Source organism: Anomaloglossus baeobatrachus, chromosome 1 (assembly GCF_048569485.1).
Source record: "Anomaloglossus baeobatrachus isolate aAnoBae1 chromosome 1, aAnoBae1.hap1, whole genome shotgun sequence".
Lineage (NCBI taxonomy): Eukaryota > Metazoa > Chordata > Amphibia > Anura > Aromobatidae > Anomaloglossus > Anomaloglossus baeobatrachus.
The window spans coordinates 316,154,496-316,173,464 of NC_134353.1; the positions used below are offsets into that span (position 1 = coordinate 316,154,496).

The 18,969-nt window shown below is 48.3% G+C and overlaps 1 protein-coding gene across 14 annotated transcripts in view; it reads right to left on the reverse strand.

Moving 5' to 3' along the window:
- The window catches only part of SLC4A4 (solute carrier family 4 member 4), a 328,597-nt gene that overhangs the window by 129,079 nt on the left and 180,549 nt on the right, over positions 1-18,969 (reverse strand). The gene's annotated exons all lie outside the window — the stretch shown is intronic.

Below are 18,969 nucleotides of genomic sequence, written 5' to 3' on the forward strand. Positions count from 1 at the left end.
AATGTTGACAACCTTCTTATAACCTAGACTATCTTTATGTAGACCAATAATTCTTTTTTTTAGATCCTCAGAGAATTCTTTGTCATGAGGTGCCATGATCAACGTCTAGTGACCACTATGTGAGAGTGTGTGAGCAATAACACCAAATTTAACACACCTGCTCCCCATTCACACCTGTGACCTTGTAACACTAATGAGTTACATGACACCGGGAAAGGAAAATGGCTAATTGGGCACAATTTGGCCATTTTCACTTATGGGTGTACTCACTTTTGTTGCCAGCAGTCTTGACATTAATAGAAATTCCAACCAGGAAAAAATTCAGCACCACTCACATGCATGCAATCAGTGATGGATAGACATCCCCACAGTCTGTTCAGGACTACAGGTGCTAAACTCCAGGCAGTAGTAAAGTTCAAATTCCAAAGAGAAGAAAAATAGGAGTAGCACTCACCATCCTTGTGAATAAAAGTTTTTTCTTTATTTATAAATTCATCTTAAAAGCATTAATATAGGCAGTAGCTGGAAAATAACGGATGACGGCCGTTTCGTGTGCCTGAACACAGTTCAATGGGTCCCTCCCTCGCTCTTCAGACTCAAGCTAGAGCAACAAATTTAGACATAGGACACTCAGCAGTTCTAGACCAGTGGGATATATGGTTAATACATCTTGCCATAGTTTTGGAGAAGAATAACAAGACTGGGAATGGGTAATTAAGATATAGATAGAGCAAAATGTAGAATAACAGGTGAGGTACTGCTGATGTGGAATGAAGCAAGACCTGAGAGGTACACTTAAGGAGTAGAAGGGTAAAAATTAAACAAGATAATGTAAGAAAGTAGGTAAAAATTAGGAAGGGGACACATTTGGAGTTAGGTAGTTTGTGGATGCTTGTTTTTTATGTATGACTGCTTTATTAAGAAATGGAATATGTAACTTTTGTATAGTTGTCCATGAAGATACTTACTATTAATGAATCAAAAGCATCTGAATCTAGCGCTCCTTTCTATCATGATTGGTGTGAACAATGCTGGTCTTGATGTACCAAGTCCATAATATATGGTAACAAATCTGGTTCACTCCATTCTAATCTTTCTGGTGTGGTGTACCGCCCCGTGCTCGGCAGCCGAGCCGCTCGGATCCAGACCTTCAGTGGGTGGCTCGACGGTCTCTGGACCCGGGGGTCCTGCGGTCACTCCAATCAAAAGGGGGTTTGTGGTTTGGGGACGTAGGTGTACGGCCGGAGCCGTGTTTAAGTTTGTGACGCCACCCACGGGATGTGGTGAAGATGGACACCAACCGCTGCAGTTACGGGGCACCCGGAGGAGATGTTGCGCAGCAAGTTGTTAACCCCTCCGTGGGCAGGGATGGTGGCCCCGGGACCCGTTGGGGGTGTTTAACGGTGCAGGGAGATGGGCGGCCGGAGGGCACTGATGTACTCACGATTAGTAAACACACAGGTCTCTGGTAAACCAAGGTGATGGTGGTCGGTTCCTGCAGCCGGCTGCAGTCTGGTCCCCCACCGGGTTGGTGGTCTCTGCCTTTCTCCTGCACCTGTTTGTGATGGTGGACTACCTGCGCTTGCAACTTCAGGAGTCCACTCCCGGCTTTTGGTTGCCTGAGGAGCCCTTTGCCCGCAGACACTGGCCCGTGGGATCTCTGTGCCGTGGCGGTGGCTTTCTATCCCCCTCGTTGGGCTGTTGCCTTCAGTCGGGACTTTGGGTGGGACGGGACCTTTAGTCCTGGCCACAATCAGTTAATTAGCTAGCCCCCAGTAGCTTCTGGACCTAGCTTCAGGGTCTGAGTACCCCCCTTTGTGCTCCGTTTTCCGAGTCGGTTCCCCGGGTCAGTACCGGCGGGCCACTACCCTGTCCCGGCTACTATCCCGTCTTCCCGGTTCCTGCAGATGGAGACCGCCATTTGCCTCCTACCCAGCAGTACCAGGGCTCCTACCCTGGCACCGGTTCAGTTTGGGTCTTTCCTTTGCTGGAGCTGCACACAGCTCCAGCCCACACACCTCTCCTCTTGACCTCTAGACTTGAACTTTACGACTCAACTAAACTTTCCCGCCCCAGGCTGTCTGAGACTCCTTGGTGGGCGTCTTCCAACCACCTGGTTCTGCCCCCTGGTGTTTCCATCAAGCACTAAGGGGGGGTGACTAGGGATTTATATGTTTGGCTGTCACCTTGGTAGGAAACAGTGTAATGCGGGGCCCTATCTGTGACTTCCTGGCTGGCCAGGGCGTCACAGTGGCTCCTCAGATTTTCAGAAAAACACATTTCTGGAAAATGTAAGCGATTTTCTAAGATTTTTCACCAAGAGCAGGAGGAGAGTCTCAGGCTACCAAGAACAATGTGCAAAGAGTAGTCCCGGAGGCCAGCAGTCAGAGGCTGGGAATCTGAAGAACTACGTCAGAAATAATAATGAGGACAAGTAGTTTAATCACACATTATAGCTGTGTTGTGAAGTTTAATATGAGCCCTGGGGTGGCTTTCAGTGAGACATAAAGGAACCAAAGCTAATAAAGCAAAGCTTGGACAGGGGTGTGATTTAACATATAAGTTGACGTATTCAATGTTTATACTATAGACATAAAAAGTCCTGTCTATGTATTTTTGTAAAATCCTACAGTTCTCATCATTACGCAGGACTCTATATCTTCACATTTTGCAATATAAGCCATGCTGGTCTGTGGGAGAACAATTCAATAATTAACCATTACTTGACATTAATCTGTAAATGGTTATCTGTTGGAAAGACAGAATGCTCTTCATCTATTACGTCAAATGTGATTGTGCAATTTCCTTAAATTAAGAATGCTTGATCTTGCACATTTTGAATATTAACCCATTAATAGTTCTAGTCACTTACCCTACTTATGTAATAAGAACAAATATTCATTCTGCTAACAATCTTTTGGGGGTCCAGCTTTTTTCACCTTATGAACACTCCTTAAATCTAAGGGCGGCGTCCCACGGGACGATATATCGTGCAATCACATGAGCGATCGCACCCGCCCACGTCGTTTGTGCGTCACGGGCAATTTGTTGCCCGTGGCGCACAAAGTCGTTAACCCCCTGTCACACGTACTTACCTCCCGAACGACCTCGCTGTGGGCGGCGAACATCCTCTTCCTGAAGGGAGAGGGACGTTCGGCGTCAAAGCAACGTCACACAATGGCCGCCCAGTAGAAGCGGAGGGGCGGAGATGAGCGTGATGTAACATCCCGCCCACCTCCTTCCTTCCGCATTGCCGGCGGGATGGAGGTAAGTTGTGTTCGTCGTTCCTGGGGTGTCACACGGAGCGATGTGTGCTACCACGGTAACGACGAACAACCGGCGCGCAGAAGGAGGAACGACTTTATGATAATGAACGACGTGTCAATGAGCAACGATAAGGTGAGTATTTTTGCTCGTTCACAGTCATTCGTAGCTGTCACACGCTACGATATCTCTAACAATGCCGGATGTGCGTCACGGAATCCGTGACCCCGACGACATATCGCCCGATATATCGTAGCGTGTGACGCCGCCCTAAGAGATTTTGGACAGTGGCTTAAATTGAAGTTCATGGACACGATTGCACAATCTCCTACAGGACTCTCAACCATCATGGGTCTTTAATGTAATCAGTCTTATATAAGCCAAAGGGGATTTTTGGCCCCTCCGAGGCTCAAGGACCCCGGTACAACTGCAATCTGTGCACCCACTATAGTTATAACCCTGTTTCCTGAGGTTTTTTTTAGCTTGCTCTGACAGTAAAGAAAAGCAAGAGGACCTTTCAATTAGATGTTTACCATACATACTATGCCCTTCTATCGAACTGACAAAAAATCAACTTAAAAGGGAATCTGACAGCTCATATATGCTTCGTAATCTGTGGGCAGCATGTATTAGGCACTGACTGTATTATCCCAAGCAGGTATGTTTGACTCTGAAATGGCATCTCAGAGACAAACATACCTTAAAATCCAGACCAAGTGACACTTTAGACTAGTTGGACAGGAAGAACCTCGGCAGCTTCTCCCCGCCAACTGCCCTAGATTGACAGGTCTATGCCTAGTGCACGTATAGGCAGAGAACTATTAATCCAGGGCAGCAGGCATGGAGAAGCCATCAAAGACCCACCTATCCAATTAGTCTCCAGCACAGCTCGGTCCCCAGCAGCTTTTAGAGTATGTTTTTCTCTGAAATGCTGCATGGCTTCAAAGTCTAAGATACCTGTCAAAGATAATACAGACAGTGCCCGATACATGCTGCCTGCAGATTGGGCAGCATGTATCAACTGTCAGGTTCACTTTAGCCTTTAGGGAGTCTAGGGACCCCATTATAGAGTCTCTAGGTTTCCCTTTGGATCCATCAATTGATGGTTCGAAGTGCTGCATCATGGCTTCCGATATTAATCCAGGTAATGACACCAGTGTGAACATACCTTAACAATTAACCAAAACTATTAATTGCAATGTCCTTGAGACTTGTATAACATCATATAGAAAATAAGTAATAATATAACACAAATAAAATGTTGTACTGTTACAAGCTACACTAGGAAACCTGTATACAACTATTGTTAACTTTTGTATTTGAAGTACTTTATGTTGTATCCAACAAGGATGGATGTACAAGGGCACAGGTAATTATTAGTGGAGCACTGACAAGACCAAGGTAATGACTATCATTACACCAGTCATCTGGATGAATTCAAGGGTTGCTTTGTGTAGAGAACGAAGTGTCCTTTATACACAGATTTATCCAATGGTCAGGTGCTTCTTCAGTACCTCATTTTCTTGGAAATATTGAACCTTATGGTTACTCTATTGTATGAACCAAAATATCTCAATAATATTTTGCTGTAATATCAGATAAAATTCATATTTTTTTTTTTCAGTTTTATTGGAAATTATTATCAGTTTAAACCAATGTATAAAACACACTTAAGGGTAGCCACCAGTAACTTTATTGTTTTGTAAATCAGTCACTAGAGTAAACTTTTCATATATTCTATTAAGGAAAAGTAGATGAGAGAGCTGACTTTTTAAAGAGGCAGCTGTGTGAGTCTTATAATGTACCTCGGTATGTCTCAGATTGGGTATGCTCCAATCCCATATACCTATGATGTATCTGTGTACACACTGACTCTATCAGGGCCTGTACTTAAGTGTACACAAGCTGTACAGGTATATACTAGAGCAGCTGTACATGATCAATGCACTCCATTACAGCCATGCTCTCTCCATGAGCCTGTAACGGGGTGCCAGGGGTGCCTCGGGGGTTGTAGTCGTGGCCCCCTTTTCTCTCAGGCCAACCCCCGGCTCCGCCGTCACTACTGGGACAGGGGATTGTTCTGTGGGGCAGAGTGTGGTGTAAAAGAGCATACTTTCAGCCGCAGGAAGACTCTTCAGGCAGGGATCAGATAAACCAGACGACATCTTTATTGCACAGAGTTTCACAGACAGCTCAATGCACGGATTTTGTAGCGCACGGTCACAATTCCTGTCCGGGGAAATCTTTCCTTGTTGTCTCCTCTAGTGGGGATGTGCCCGGCTACTCCACTTCACCTAGGCTCCCACTCCGGCTAACACAGACTGGACCCACACCAATTCTGCTTCACCCTTGAGGACACTTCTTCTCTTCTCCCCTTCTTTCTTTCTTTCTTTCTTTCTGCCCACTCAGCTCCACACTCTGCCCCTGGCTGTTCCTTCTCCCCCGTCCCTGAATCAACTGACTTCAACACACAAACACTTCTCTCTCTAAGCTGCCGGCTCCTCCTCTCTCCTGCCCTGTTTCTATGGGGACAGCCGTCCCACCCGGGCTCTAGGGGAAAACCCACTGCACAGTAAAAACATGTTTATTAATAACATCAACAGTAACTACCCCAGAGTGAGGTATCTTCAGGGGGAAACTGCACCTCCTTGTAAGGGGTCTGCCCACCCCTTACATTCCTCCCCTCTTTAAGCCTAAGCCTCCCGGCAAGGCTCGAACCTGTAAAACACAATTTAGCAGCAAGGCAAACTTTGGATAAAACTTTAAAACCTTTATAAACAAAGTCAGCCACTGAGCTCCCAAGTTCTGCGCCCGGAGTCCCTCCTGGGAGCTCCCGGTCTTTGTAGGCAGTGTGCCCGGAGGCCTTCACAGCACTCCCGGTCTTTGTAGATAGGATGACAAACAATAAAGTCTTCCTTAACATCACGGAGGGAGCCCCTGGCTCAGTCCAGCATCAGACTCCTTCCGGGCTCGGTAACTTAAACATGGTTGCAAACTGTGGAACTTTTCCGGCTCTTTAACAACACCGGTCTTCAACACGAACATGTCCATCACCTCCGGTCGTTACGGGTCACTCGGGATGGTAAGCGCGCTGCCATTCGGCCCGCTGAGCCCTCACATAATTGGAAAGGGACTGACCTGGCAAGCGGCGCAGCCTCCGGAACGGTTCGTAGTTGACTGGTGGTTCTGGCGCCTCTGTCTCCGGTTTTGCCTCTTCAACCCCTGATGGGGGTGACGGGGTCGCTGAACGGGACGGACGGGGACTACCCACGACGATCACCGGGTGTGTGACCATACTCTGGTGGATCGCTAACACCGCCGGTGTCCCCTTGTCTGGGTCAGCACTCAGTCCTGTCATGACTTCTGGCGACACCGCCAGCGTGTTTCTCGTCCGGGAAATCTCAGCCAGCACCGGTCTCTGCTGTGTACGTCTCCGGTACTGACACTCTTCCCATCCGATCTCTTGCAGACCTTCCTGTAATGGCGCCGGGGACGGTGGAGATGCTGGGGAAGGTGGAGGCGGGCCTTTTTTTCCCGCTCTTGTATACGCTCCACCCCCAGTCTCACACATTAAATCGACCCAGCATAGGCGACTCTTCTTTTTCTCTGTACTGCCACCCTCTCCACATGTTTTCAGTAACATCTTAGGGCCAGCACCTCCCCTCTTTGGACGGCGTACTCTGTACTTCTTTTTCTTCGCCGGCCAACTCAGGGTCTTTCGTTTGGCGCCAATTCTTCGCGCGCTCGCTGTACTCGTGAAGACGGCGGCCATCTTACCGCCGTCTTGTGCCTGGTCCATCGCCTTAGGCACCACTTGGTCTCCATCTTCTTGGATCGGGACCCCCTGCAGATAATCCGTATCCTGCCGACTACGCCACTTGTAACGGGGTGCCAGGGGTGCCTCGGGGGTTGTAGTCGTGGCCCCCTTTTCTCTCAGGCCAACCCCCGGCTCCGCCGTCACTACTGGGACAGGGGATTGTTCTGTGGGGCAGAGTGTGGTGTAAAAGAGCATACTTTCAGCCGCAGGAAGACTCTTCAGGCAGGGATCAGATAAACCAGACGACATCTTTATTGCACAGAGTTTCACAGACAGCTCAATGCACGGATTTTGTAGCGCACGGTCACAATTCCTGTCCGGGGAAATCTTTCCTTGTTGTCTCCTCTAGTGGGGATGTGCCCGGCTACTCCACTTCACCTAGGCTCCCACTCCGGCTAACACAGACTGGACCCACACCAATTCTGCTTCACCCTTGAGGACACTTCTTCTCTTCTTCCCTTCTTTCTTTCTTTCTTTCTGCCCACTCAGCTCCACACTCTGCCCCTGGCTGTTCCTTCTCCCCCGTCCCTGAATCAACTGCCTTCAACACACAAACACTTCTCTCTCTAAGCTGCCGGCTCCTCCTCTCTCCTGCCCTGTTTCTATGGGTACAGCCGTCCCACCCGGGCTCTAGGGGAAAACCCACTGCACAGTAAAAACATGTTTATTAATAACATCAACAGTAACTACCCCAGAGTGAGGTATCTTCAGGGGGAAACTGCACCTCCTTGTAAGGGGTCTGCCCACCCCTTACAAGCCCACAAGGTATTTTAAAGGAATTCTATCAGACCAGACTAACTAAGCACATAGTCATATAGAGGTACAGTACAGACCAGACTAACTAATCACATAGTGGTATAGAGGTACAGTACAGACCAGACTAACTAAGCACATAGTCATATAGAGGTACAGCACAAAGTGGGAAATTGTGATTTTGTGATTGGATGGATGTATTTGCCACTTTTCCTGCCGAGTTCCTTCCATGTATGAATGTATGCCATGTATGCCACTTTTCCTGCTGAGTTCCTTCCATGTATGAATGTATGCCATGTATGCCACTTTTCCTGCCGAGTTCCTTCCATGTATAAATTGTTAGAGGACCAATATACTATCTGTCTGGCAGCCTTATGGTTACACTACATATCCCTTGTTTTCTTTTGTGACTACTATTCATATGGGAACATGAAACAATTAATGGAAGGGAAATGAGGTGTGTCTATGGCAGTTACTTGCTGGAAGAGTCCCGTTTTACCGCAGTATGCCCTCTCTCCCCTGCGTACAATGATCTCTTATCAGTGTGGGATTTTATATTCATTCTTTCTTAATAGTTCATTACACTAGGTCAAGCGTGGACAGAGCAGACCTAAGCCAACAAAACGAGGAGTAGCTTCCACATACACTTCTCAAATCTAAAAGAAATTGTTCATTACAAAGAATAAAGGACTATTAAAGTATATAATGAAAACAGGAGCAGAATAAAAATACACATGTATAAGTGGCCTGTTCCTGCCTTTTACAAAATCACACATCTTCAGCGTTGATATTGATGTTGTCGCATTCAGAATCTCACTGTGCTATTCTGTACTTTACTGGTTTATGCCATCTAAACCCACATTTTGTGTCCCACCTGGCATGTACTTGTAGGACATGGTGAAACATTGCCTTAATATTGTGCCATTTCCTGTATTAGCTGAGGACACCAGGAACGGGGTTCCTTGATGTCTTTCTACAAGAGTAAGAGGTGCTTGCCGTTTTTGGTGACTGTGGGTACAGTAAGAGTATGGACAGCCACAGAGCAGCACAACGGAGGTCTCTGAGAGAGAGCCAGAGGGAGTGGTGGAAGTGTGAGAAGAGTGAAGAGCAGTGAGAGAGGAAATGAGACAGGTCAAAGAACTGGAAGCCCTCAGAATAATCACTCAGAGAATAAAAATGAGCCTTAAGGCCCCGTCACACTAAGCAACATCGCTAGCAACATCGCTGCTAACGAACAACTTTTGTGACGTTGCTAGCGATGTTGCTGTGTGTGACATCCAGCAACAACCTGGCCCCTGCTGTGAGGTCGTTGGTTGTTGCTGAATGTCATGGGCCATTTTTTAGTTGTTGCTCTCCTGCTGTGAAGCACAGATCGCTGTGTGTGACAGCGAGACAGCAACAACTAAATGTGCAGGCAGCAGGAGCCGGCTTCTGCGGAGGCTGGTAACCAATGTAAACATCGGGTAACCAAGAAGCCCTGTCCTTGGTTACCCGATATTTACCTTCGATACCAGCCTCCGCCGCTCTCACTGTCAGTGCCGGCTCCTGCTCTGTGCACATGTAGCTAGCTGCAGGACACATCGGGTTAATTAACCCGATGTGTGCTGTAGCTAGGAGAGCAGGGAGCCAGCGCTAAGCAGTGTGCACTGCTCCCTGCTCTGTGCACATTTAGCTGCAGCATACATCGGGTAATTAACCCGATGTGTGCTGTAGCTAGGAGAGCAAGGAGCCAGCGCTCAGTGTGCGCTGCTCCCTGCTCTCTGCACGTGTAGCTCCGTGCGGTGGTAACCAAGGTAAATATCGGGTTGGTTACCGATATTTACCTTAGTTACCAAGCGCAGCATCCTCCACGCGGCGCTGGGGGCTTGTCACTGGTTGCTGGTGAGCTCACCAGCAACTCGTGTAGCCACGCTCCAGCGATCCCTGCCAGGTCAGCTTGCTGGTGGGATCGCTGGAGCGTCGCAGTGTGACATCTCACCAGCAACCTCCTAGCAACTTACCAGCGATCCCTATCGTTGTTGGGATCGCTGGTAAGTTGCTTAGTGTGACGGTACCTTTAGAGGCTATTGCCCCTGAGGAACCAATGCCTGCATATTGCTTGTGAAGTATCACAGAGCCCCCCCTAACAAGTCCAGCATTGTATCTAGGACTAATCCCCCAGTTACGTCAAAATAAGACTGCATTAGTGGGATGTTGTAAGGTGAAGGTCCCCAACCTTTCTGACCTTGAGCTCACCCTTTCAGGTCTGAAAGAGAGTCGTGAGCCACATTTAGCTCCAGCCACTCACAGTAGTAACACCCAGAGGACCCCTTACTGGTATAATGACAGCCAAAGCATTTCCACAGAAATCACACCAAGACAATATACCAATATCCAGGCATTCCTACTAGTGATGAGCGAGTACTAAAAAGCTCGGGTGCTCGAGGCTCGGGCCGAGCATCCCAAGATACTCGTGTACTCGGCCCGAGCACCGAGCCCAATGTTATCCTATGGGAGACCCGAGTATTTTTATGAAATGACCCCCGGCAGCATGTAGAAACCCTAAAAATGTCACAAAAGTCTCAGAAGAGTGCTCAAATGACATGGCAACAGCATGGGGAAGACCCCTTGAAGCATTTATCACTCAAAAGTCACAGCTGTGAACAATTTTGTCCGCATTTTACGCCATTTTTACGGACTCACCAGAAAACCTTCAAAAATGACACCAAAATGAATTTTCATGGCAGAAATGTTAAGGGCACATACCCAATAGTGAGATAGAGCTGGTGTATGTTACTTTTTGAGATTAATACATGAAAGATTTTACGTAAAACATTGTGTGGCACTCCGATGTCCCTGAGAAGAGACGTACATGAAGGCCTCTTGAGTCTAATGTGCCCATTTTGAGGAAGTGAGTCTTTGTAGTATTTTCCTTTGCCAGGGCAGTCCAAAATTGGGAGGTTCACCAATGCCCCTGCATACAGACGTGCATGAGGGCCTGTAAACCTGAAGTGCCCATTGTAAGGAAGTGGGTCTATTGTAGTATAGCCCTTTGGCAGGGCAGCCAAAAATTGGGAGGCTCCACGTTGTCCCTGGATAGAGACGTGCATGAGGGCCTGTAAACCTGAAGTGCCCATTGTAAGGAAGTGGGTCTATTGTAGTATAGCCCTTTGGCAGGGCAGCCAAAAATTGGGAGGCTCCACGTTGTCCCTGGATAGAGACGTGCATGAGGGCCTGTAAACCTGAAGTGTCCATTGTCAGGAAGTGGGTCTATTGTAGTATAGCCCTTAGGCAGGGCAGCCAAAAATTGGGAGGCTCCACATTGTCCCTGGATAGAGACGTGCATGAGGCCCTCAAAACATTGTTTCCATTGCAAAGGAGCGGGTCTCCTGTCATTGTAATGTCCATTCTGAAAGAATGGGCGAAAAAATTTACCACTGGGGGTATACCTGAAACAACGGCCTAACTATTGTAACGGTCATCATGGTGGCGCATGAGGAGAAGGAGGAGCAGTCCAGCGATTATCCAAAGTCCAGAAGTGTGTACCCATGGGTGAGTGGAGGTACATGGCAAATTCCCGTTACAGACTTTAAATTCCGCTCTCATTTGCTGGTGGTGTGGTGAAGTCTGGCCCAATCCAACCCTTGTTCATCTTGATCAGAGTCAGCCTGTCAGCATTTTCAGTTGACAGGCAGGTGCGTTTATCTGTAATGATTCCACCTGCGGCACTAAAAACACGCTCTGACAAAACGCTAGCGGCAGGGCAGGCCAGGACTTCCAAGGCGTAGAGAGCCAATTCATGCCACGTGTCCACCTTGGATACCCAATAATTGTAAGGCACAGAGGAATGTCGGAGTACAGTTGTTCGATCTGCAAGGTACTCCTTGAGCATCTGGGCAAACTTAGGATTTCTTGTGGCACTACCCCGCACCTCAGGGGCTGTGGTACGTGAGGGGCTGAGAAAACTGTCCCACATCTTAAAGACTGTTCCCCTACCTCTGGCGGATTGGACTTGTGCCTCTCTTGGCTGTACGCCTTGGTTGTCCACTGATTCCTGACCTATGCCGCTAGCGTTTTGTGAGGGGAATGCTTTGCCTACTTCCGTGACTATGGCCTTCCGGAACTGCTGCATTTTGGTTGACCTCTCCGCCTCGGGAATAAGAGACATAAAGTTCTCCTTGTAGCGTGGGTCTAACAGTGTTACCAACCAGTAATGATTGTCGGCCAAGATGTTCTTAACGCGAGGGTCACGAGACAGGCAGCTTACCATAAAGTCAGCCATGTGCGCCAGAATCTTAACAGCCAGTACTTCAGTATCCTGACCAACACGATGACTGAACATGCTGTCCTCCTCCTCCTCCTCCTCATCTACCCTGTCCTCTGGCCAGCCACGCTGAACCGAGGATATGACTGGTGTGCATGTCATATCCTCAATTTGGCCGGAGAGTTGCTCCATGTCTTCATCCTCCTCCTCGTCATAGTCCTCCACTGCACGTTGTGATGAGACGAGGCTGGGCTGTGTGTTATCACCCCCACCCACTACTGTTTCTTGCTGCAACTCATCGCGCTCCGCCTGCAATGCATCATGTTTGTTTTTGAGCAGAGACCGTTTTAGAAGGCAGAGAAGCGATATGGTGACGCTAATAATGGCATCATCACCACTCACCATCTTGGTGGAGTCCTCAAAGTTTTGGAGGATGGTACATAGGTCGGACATCCATCTCCACTCCTCAGGTGTTATGTGTGGAGGTTGACCCATTTCCCGACGGCTTAGGTGATGCAGGTACTCAACAACTGCCCACTTCTGCTCACATATCCTGACCAACATGTGCAGAGTTGAATTCCAACGCGTGGGGACATCACACACCAGTCTGTGAGCCGGAAGATGCAAACGGCGCTGAAAGCCGGCAAGGCCGGCTGAAGCAGTAGGTGACTTTCGAAAATGTGCAGACAGGTGGCGAACTTTTACCAGCAGATCAGACAGCTCTGGGTATGACTTTAGAAACCGCTGAACCACGAGGTTGAGCACATGGGCCACGCATGGAACATGTGTCAGCTGGCCTCGCCTCAAAGCCGCCACCAGGTTCCGGCCATTGTCACACACGACCTTTCCTGGCTTTAGGTTCAGAGGTGTGAGCCAGTGATCTTCCTGCTGTTTCAGAGCTGTCCACACCTCTTCTGCATTGTGGGGTTTGTCACCTATGCAGATTAGCTTCAGCACAGCCTGTTGCCGCTTCGCCGAGGCAGTGCTGCAGTGCTTCCAGCTTGGGACTGGTGTGGAGGGTAAAGTGGATGAGGATGCGCAGGAGGAGGAGGAGGCTGAAGAGCATGACATTCCGGAGCTGTAGAGTGTGGGTGAAACCCTGACTGAGGTAGGGCCTGCAAACCTTGGTGTGGGAAGGACGTGTTCCGTCCCTCGCTCAGACTGGGTCCCAGCTTCCACAATATTAACCCAGTGTGCCGTCAACGAGATGTAGCGGCCTTGCCCACAAGCACTTGTCCACGTGTCTGTGGTTAGGTGGACTTTGGGTGAAACAGCGTTGTTCAGGGCACGTGTGATGTTTTGTGACACGTGGTTATGCAACGCGGGGACGGCACACCGGGAGAAATAGTGGCGGCTGGGGACCGAGTAACGTGGGACAGCTGCCGCCATCAGGTCGCGGAATGCTTCTGTCTCCACCAGCCTAAAAGGCAACATTTCCAGCGCAAGCAGTCGCGAAATGTTAGCATTTAGAACTGTGGCATGTGGGGCGTTGGCAGTGTATTTGCGCCTGCGTTCAAAGGTTTGCTGAATGGATAACTGAACGCTGCGCTGGGACAAGGACGTGCTTGATGATGGTGTTATTTCTGCGTAGGCAACTGCAGGTGCAGGACCGGAGGAGGCTTGTTTGCAGGCAGCATGGACAGGGGATTGGCTCGCATGCACAATAAGCGAAGACGTAGCAGTGACATCAGCAAGCACTGCTCCTCGACTCTGTTGTACTTCCCACAAAGTCGGGTGCTTGGCTGACATGTGCCTGATCATGCTGGTGGTGGTCAGGCTGCTAGTTTTGGTACCCCTGCTGATGCTGGCATGGCAGGTGTTGCAAATGGCCTTTTTAGGATCATCTGGAGCCAACTTAAAAAACTGCCAGACTCGGGAAGACCTAACATTTGTACAGGCACCTTGTGTCGTGTTGTTGTTCCGGGGAACGGTTGCCTGACTTCTGCCTGGAGCCACCACCCTGCTTCTTACTGCCTGTTGGGATGCTACGCCTCCCTCCCCCTGTGCACTGCTGTCCTCGCTCGGCATATCCTCCTGCCAGGTTGGGTCAGTTACTGGATCATCCACCACGTCGTCTTCCTCTTCCGCACCCTGCTCCTCCTCCTGACTTCCTGACAATTGTGTCTCATCATCGTCCACCCCTTGTTGAGACACGTTGCCAACTTCATGAGAACGTGGCTGCTCAAATATTTGGGCATCTGTACATACGATCTCCTCATGACCCACTTCAACATGAGCTGGCTAGAGGCCAGAATGTGCGAATGGAAACGTGAACAGCTCTTCCGAGTGTCCAAGTGTGGGATCAGTAATGTCCGAGGACGTGTACTCAGCCTTGTGGTAGGAAGGAGGATCAGGTTCTGAAATGTGCGGTGCAGTATCACGGCTACTGACACTTGACCGTGTGGAAGACAGAGTGTTTGTGGTGGTGCCAATCTGACTGGAAGCATTATCCGCTGTCCAACTAACAACCTGTTGACACTGGTCTTGGTTCAAGAGCGGTGTACTGCTGCAGTCCCCAAGAATTTGGGACAGGACGTGCGAGCGACTAGATGTGGCCCTTTGTTGTGGCGAAATTAGAGCTTGCCCACGACCTCGGCCTCTGCCTGCACCACCATCACGTCCACTTCCTTGCTGCTTGCCAACGCCCTTGCGCATTTTGCAATGCTGTGCTCACGTGTATTCACTAGACTTGTGCGTTATATCCAAGTTTGTGCAAATCGTGCACCTGTACGCTGCCACCGACAGGCACATACGTGCGGTTTTTAAATGCAAGCACGGACGCACTAAGAACCTAACAGGTTTTTAGGAGTGACAATTACTGAGAAGTCTGACACTATCAGACACTGCTGACTGACGTGTATTATACACTAGACTTGTGCGTTATATAATAGTTTGTGCAAATCGTGCACCTGTACGCTGCCACCGACAGGCACACACCTGCGGTTTTTAAATGCAAGCACGGACGCACTAAGAACCTAACAGGTTTTTAGGAGTGACAATTACTGAGAAGTCTGACACTATCAGACACTGCTGACTGACGTGTATTATTCACTAGACTTGTGCGTTATATAATAGTTTGTGCAAATCGTGCACCTGTACGCTGCCACCGACAGGCACACACGTGCGGTTTTTAAATGCAAGCACGGACGCACTAAGAACCTAACAGGTTTTTAGGAGTGACAATTACTGAGAAGTCTGACACTATCAGACACTGCTGACTGACGTGTATTATACACTAGACTTGTGCGTTATATAATAGTTTGTGCAAATCGTGCACCTGTACGCTGCCACCGACAGGCACACACCTGCGGTTTTTAAATGCAAGCACGGACGCACTAAGAACCTAACAGGTTTTTAGGAGCGACAATTACTGAGAAGTCTGACACTATCAGACACTGCTGACTGACGTGTATTATACACTAGACTTGTGCGTTATATAATAGTTTGTGCAAAACGTGCACCTGTACGCTGCCACCGACAGGCACACACGTGCGGTTTTTAAATGCAAGCACGGACGCACTAAGAACCTAACAGGTTTTTAGGAGCGACAATTACTGAGAAGTCTGACACTATCAGACACTGTTGACTGACATGTATTATACACTAGACTTGTGCGTTATATAATAGTTTGTGCAAATCGTGCACCTGTACGCTGCCACTGACAGGCACACACGTGCGGTTTTTAAATGCAAGCACGGACGCACTAAGAACCTAACAGGTTTTTAGGAGCGACAATTACTGAGAAGTCTGACACTATCAGACACTGCTGACTGACGTGTATTATACACTAGACTTGTGCGTTATATAATAGTTTGTGCAAATCGTGCACCTGTACGCTGCCACCGACAGGCACACACGTGCGGTTTTTAAATGCAAGCACGGACGCACTAAGAACCTAACAGGTTTTTAGGAGTGACAATTACTGAGAAGTCTGACACTATCAGACACTGCTGACTGACGTGTATTATACACTAGACTTGTGCGTTATATAATAGTTTGTGCAAATCGTGCACCTGTACGCTGCCACCGACAGGCACACACCTGCGGTTTTTAAATGCAAGCACAGACGCACTAAGAACCTAACAGGTTTTTAGGAGCGACAATTACTGAGAAGTCTGACACTATCAGACACTGCTGACTGACGTGTATTATACACTAGACTTGTGCGTTATATAATAGTTTGTGCAAAACGTGCACCTGTACGCTGCCACCGACAGGCACACACCTGCGGTTTTTAAATGCAAGCACGGACGCACTAAGAACCTAACAGGTTTTTAGGAGTGACAATTACTGAGAAGTCTGACACTATCAGACACTGCTGACTGACGTGTATTATTCACTAGACTTGTGCGTTATATAATAGTTTGTGCAAATCGTGCACCTGTACGCTGCCACCGACAGGCACACACGTGCGGTTTTTAAATGCAAGCACGGACGCACTAAGAACCTAACAAGTCTTCTGGTCACTAGCCTGTATTCCGACCTGGCTATACCCTGCCTGCCCTGCCTGTATACAGCAACAATAGTCCTGAGAAGGACTCTGCTACTGTACTCCGACCTGGCTATACCCTGCCTGCCTGTATACAACTATAATAGTCCTGAGAAGGAATTCTGGTCACACTGTTTGCAGCCCTGCTCCGGAACTAACTATAAAGGGCCGCAAACCTTTCCCTGAAGCAGCAACACTCTCCCTGCACTCACTGTCTGGATGGCTGTGTGCAGAGCACAGCGCGCCTGCCGGTATAAAGGCTCGGTCACGCTGTGCGGGCCGGCCAATCACTGCAATTCCACAACTAACAGGGCTGTGGCATTGCAGTGGTCTGCCAGCCAATCCCTGCATGAGGGCTGGCTCTCAAAAGAGCGCCAACATGCAGAAATGAAGACCACGAGTACAGCACGAGTATCGCGAGATTACTCGGTCCCCGCCGAGTAGCCCGAGTACAGTGATACTCGTGCGAGTACCGAGTAGTAACAAGCATACTCGCTCATCACTAATTCCTACCTTACCCTTATTTAGATCTTCTCTTTTAAATGGGGCCACTTGCAAAAGTACCCATCTGGGGACCTGCTCTTCAAAACTGTTTGCTAGACCTGGTGCTTATGCACCAAGATGGCAGACAGCCGTGAGCCACTAATCAAGGGCCCGCAAGCCACATGTAGCTACCGAGACACAGATTGAGGACCCCTGTAGGGCTACCAGAGTTGGTGGTATATCTTCCTATGCAGCATGGAAAAAAGAAGCATGGTGCTGTGTGTGATCAGAGCACTTATGGAAAGAGATAGTGGCCTAACATTATTGTTACACCTAGGACATGCCACTGTACCACTAGTGAGGCTTGTGTAACCCTGAAAACAATGTACAGTTGGGTCATGCAGTGGGGGAGTGGTGCCAATTACAACCATAACAGCACATATACATTACTCCTGGAGGATTTATGGTGGGGCTCACAGTTCTCCAGGCAATCACAGGGACGGATTAGAACTCTGCAGCTGCTGCACTATCCAAGACTAATAACCACCAGGTAATAAAAAAGAATTAGGCTTGTGTACTCCTCAAAGTGACAATTAATGTTACATTTATTATGCCTTATTGTGAGAACAGAAAAAAAGCCGAAATTTCTGCACCAACTGTCTGGAACACCTTCCAACAGTCACAAACTCCGACAAATGCAAAATTAAACAATACAATGTTTTACATTCTGTCTAATGCATTTAGAATTAACCCATCTAAAAGCTATCCAAATCCATAAATAACACTACTTAATGTAACCAAAAGTTAGTAACCTAATAGTATTTCAAGTCTGTTACTAGTTGTCATGAATCTGATTGACAATAATAATTCAAGCATAGGTTAATGGCCATAGGGCATGTCTACACAACGCCTTTTTTAAGTGAATGCTGCCTATAATCCACTTAAAAAAAGCACCGCAAAAGCGCCCCATGACATGAACCTAATGCACAACAAACTCAAAGTGACATTTTGTGCACATGTTCAGTCTTATGTCCAAAAGGGTTAAAAGAAGTGACATGCTCACTCTTAGGCTACTTTCACACATTCAGCTGTAGCAGTGCGGCACAATCCGGTGCTCTGCTGAAAAAACTAAACCGTTTTTTTTTTGCCGCCGGTTTCGTTTTTTCCAGCATTGACTTGCATTGGCGCTGCATTGTGCCGCAAGGGCTTGCGTTCCATCTGGTTTTTGCCGCATGCGGCAGATTTAGCCGATGCGGCGGCCGGATGGACCGTTCCCTGGCACGTTTTTTGCTCCGGCAAAAAATACGCATTGCGCCGCATCCGGCCGCTGCGGCGCATTTTTCAATGCATGCCTATGGACGCCGGATGTGGCGCGATGCGGTAAAAACCGCATCCGGCCGCCGCATGCGGTTTCTTCCACTGCGCATGCTCAGTAGCGTGCCGCAACCTGAAAAAAAACGGACGGGCCGCATGTAAAAACTTATGCTAAGGATGCGGTGTTTTCGCCACATCCGTTGCATAGGTTTCACAGCCGGATTGAGCCGCAGTGCTCAAACTGGATGTGTGAAAGTAGCCTTAGGGTGTCTTCCGCTAAGATGCCGCACGCTCTCTATACGTGACAGTATAGACTAAAAGATGTAGGCTGCAGCGAGAACACAGGTGAAACCATCAGTAAATCCGCTTCAGGAAAACAACAGCTTGCATCTTTCTGAAGTGACTTTGCCGTAGGAAACTCGATGGATCTGCCTCCATCTAAAAAACGCCCCATGCAAATTGCCTAATAGTGTTTTTAGATACAAAGTTTTGATAAAATAGTATATTGTATTGTAGATTGGTCCTCTTTGTACTCCCTTATGCTACCCTTTATCAATTCCCTAGAGCTGGAGCAAAAAATTAACAGAAAATTTGCAAACTGAGATA